Source organism: Gavialis gangeticus, unplaced genomic scaffold, assembly GCF_001723915.1.
Source record: "Gavialis gangeticus isolate Ggan-Ray unplaced genomic scaffold, GavGan_comp1, whole genome shotgun sequence".
In the NCBI taxonomy this organism is placed as follows: domain Eukaryota; kingdom Metazoa; phylum Chordata; order Crocodylia; family Gavialidae; genus Gavialis; species Gavialis gangeticus.
The window spans coordinates 39,801,757-39,805,544 of NW_017729029.1; the positions used below are offsets into that span (position 1 = coordinate 39,801,757).

The 3,788-nt window shown below is 46.5% G+C and overlaps 1 protein-coding gene across 3 annotated transcripts in view; it reads left to right on the plus strand.

Moving 5' to 3' along the window:
* Positions 1-3,788, plus strand: part of VAMP7 (vesicle associated membrane protein 7) — a 59,184-nt gene that overhangs the window by 43,041 nt on the left and 12,355 nt on the right. The window lies entirely within an intron of this gene.

The following is a 3,788-nucleotide window of genomic DNA, read 5'->3' on the forward strand; positions in this document are numbered from 1 at the left end:
TTTTTTTTTTTCCACAGGCAGTAAATATGGCTTCCAGGGCCTGGTAATACCAGTGCTGGCTAGTCAGTAGCCTTGTTTTTCCCATAATAGATGTATATGTACTATAGCTGACAATTACTGATGGCTAAAACAAATCTCTCTGCTGCTTGATCTTTAAAACTGCATAAGTTGGTGATTCTCCCCCCACCCCCAGTAGAGAGACACCCACTTCTAGCTAATAGTATTCTTGGTGTTCTTTACTTCCAAGCTGACTACCTAAAGAGGGTTGGGGTTACTTAGTCTTGGCTTGGACTCCAAATGCAAAAAGATGGGGGAAGGGTAATGTGTCCCTGCAAGATGTTGGTTGAGTAGATGATACTAGTCAGTTGAGACTGTACACCTGATGAATTCCTTAGCACCAAGCTGCATACTGCACTGATGAGCTCTTGCCTACTGATGCCAGTAACATGCAATGCCTACCAGATGTCCAGTGGTACAGAAATGCTTGTGCTCCTTACTATAGGATTACATTTCTGGTGAGCAAGCTTAACCAGTGTGCCATCTTTTGCCATCTGTGTAGGCACAGGCTGGTCAGGTGCTGGCATAGAAACTACCATAGTGCAATGAGTGCTTTGAGTGAGGTAGTGAGTAATGCCCTGACAAAGTTCGCTGGTCCTATCACTCCACTACGCACTATTCATCACTGTTGAGTGGCTGTGGTACGCGTCCTTTATGAAGCTGCCCATACGGGGAGCACAGCTGGCTAGACCCAGCCACTGGAAACACAATGTTCCTGGCAGTAGAATTCCAAGGCAGCCTGATCTGTTAGCAGTGTTCAGATCTGGGTATGAAACAGATCTTTGAGAAGAACCTCTCCTGGAGTATGGTGGTCATTAACCTTGTGCAGTACTTGGATATCCCTAGTGGGAAATGCAGTTTAAGTTTTCCTATGTACGTTATTGATGCTGTTCAGACACCTGCTATGTTACTAGTGACTGCACTGGCTTTTGGATTTTCCAAGCATCTGAAATGGGGAAATAATTGCAGGCTGTTCTTGAACTCGCAGTAAGGCATGTTAGTATAGAATGTATGTAGATGCTTTCTGCTTCACTTCACAGCAGCCTTGTGTGTAGGACCATTACCGATCCTAGTAACTGGACATTAGGGGTGCACCAATAAAGACTTTCTTGGTCAATACCAATAGCCGATCATTCACCAGGCATATCAGCCAATACTGATATGACTGATAACAGATTTGCAGGAATGCAGCTGGGCAGCATGGAGAGCAGCTCCCTGCAGGTAAGTGTTTGTGTTTTTCTTCCACAAAAAAAAGTGGGGGGCAGATGGAAGCCCCCACAGTGAGGGAGGGAGTGGGGCTGGGGGTCTGCCCAGCCAGGATGGCAAATGAGACCCTGGAGCTGAGGCAGGGAGTAAGATGGAGCTGCAGGTGGTTTCTCTAGGGGATCAGTGTCCTTGTGCTTAAAAATGGTGGCAGGGGTGCTTGAGTTAAAGCTTGTTAAATGAGCTGTAGTTCAAAAGCACTACCGCCACCATTTTTAAGCACAAGGATGCTTTTAGGACCCATGTGCTGGCAACGCATCCCCTGCCCATCCAGAAGCAGTGGCAGTGGGCAGCAAGTTGTGCCTCCTGCTGCCAGGTGGGCAGGAGATGTGTGGCCAGTGCACAGCTCCCAGGGCAAAGGTGGCAGTATGTAGAGCCCTAAGCCCCCACACATTTGGGGGGCAAATGCCCCCCCAGGTCTCCCCCAGAGGGTGCATGTAGCAATAGGGAGCTGATCCACCTTCCCATCCCCCCCCTCTCCCCTGTACGCCCTGGATGAGCTGCCTGCAGCACTCTGTCCCACTCCTTGCCCCAGGGTCCCATTTTCACTGCCTGGGCTGGGCAGCACCCCCAGCCCATGCCCCACTCCCTTCCCCACTGTGGGGGCCCACAATTTGCCCCCCTCTTTCCCCCACACCCCTTCCCCTCCACAGACATGCGTGCAGGGTACTGCTGTCCATGCTGCCCACTTGCATTCCTGGCTACATACATGCGTGTGGCTGCTCACATGTATATAGCATCCAGGGGCCCCTGCCATAAGTCATATTTATACTTACCAGTTAACCATTATCAGCTACACTAGCCAAAAAAAAGCTAGTAGCCAATGTTAATTTTTCCTTTTTAATGGTACCAATCCCCAATATGGCACCAATTTTTATATTGGTGCACCTTTCCTGCACATACATGCATTTACTTTTGTTGCCTTGTTTCCCTTGACAAAACCTATCAGTTTCTCACTGACAAAATATAGGTTTGTCACTGGAATTTTAGGGTAACTTCTCTAGTATGTATAAATCTAGTCGGACCTGCCCCATAAAGTGAGGAGCCATTGTAACATGGCTTCTGTTACCTCTGGTGCTGAAAGGAATTATAGTAGTGATGACCTTTTGTCTCTGTTATGGTTAGTAAGTAGTGACTGACTTGTTCATTACCTCTCCTTCAGAATAACTTCAGCAGTAGCCTATCCTGCCTGAGAAGGATCTATTCCAAAAGGCATGCAGGCATTGCTGTTCAGTGCCTAAATGCTTCTTAAGAGGGCAGGTGGGTGGGTGGCAAGATTTCCATCTTTCCTCATCCCCAGTTGCTGCTCTTATGGTCCTAAGCCTGAGTTCTGGATTCTTCTTCTTTAAAGCTATCTGCCTCTGAATTTTGCAGGCTTGAACAGGACTGAATGATACTGCCTGATGGCAGCCTAACTGGTTGCTCTGGTCTGTGTGTATGTTCTGACATGAGGGGCCTCATGAACTTTATGCTGTGGCTCATTTTTCAGTAAAATATCTTCTGTCTGGTTGGGGCATGTATTTGTTTTGAACCAGTAGTGGATGAGCTATGCTGGACTCCTTGATAGTATCAAAGTATCTTCTGTATCTGATCGGAGAAATCATCTGAGTAGTTCTTGAACCCAGCTTGTTATCTATGTCATGCTCTGATTACATTCTTTGGAGAGGTTGTGCCAACACCAATGTCACTGTCCACAGTCCTAGTTGGGCAAGTTTTCACTTGACATCCACACCCAGCATAGCCAAAACCAGGTGGGGTTGGGGTGGAAGATTTTTGGGGAGTAAAAATAGCTGAACTTGCAGTCAGATTTCCACATGGCGCATTCTGTGTGGCTTTTGTGTGCGTGTGCTCTATAGCCTAACCAGCTTCTGGTGCTGTCAGCTGTTGCAGTCTTGACACCTGGCTTTTTAAACTTATGCTTGCATTTTTTTTTGATGTCGGGCTAACTGAAATGGTGTGTGTCACTTATCTTACAGATGGTGGTCAGTAATGTGAGTGTTCACTCCAGTAAATGAAGGAACCAGAGATTTAAATTTCCCAAACCAACTTAAGTCAAAAGTGAATGCGTTTTTGAGAGTACAGTAAGGAGAGGTCTAAAGGGACTTTATTTTTAGCTAGTTACAGGGAGTGCCAGTCATGCTTATTTCAGTGGGTATTAGTTATGTCAACCCTTTGCATGTTGTTGTGCTATGGCATTTGCCTGATTACACCAGCAGCATCTACTAGAAGTGGTGATGTGCCATGCAAGTTGAAAATAATCTGTGCAACAGGGTGCACTACCAGGACTGTTTCTTAAGGGACAAATGACCAATGCATAGTGAAATGGATTGCATAATGTGTGTGTTGGGGCTTGGAGGCTTCCCTTTTTCCATGTATCAAATTGTGACAGATAAACTTATCAGCAAGGATCTGGGCTTTTGTTTGCTGTGGAAAAACATAGATTTTCAGCTTTTTAATGGGGGGGGGGG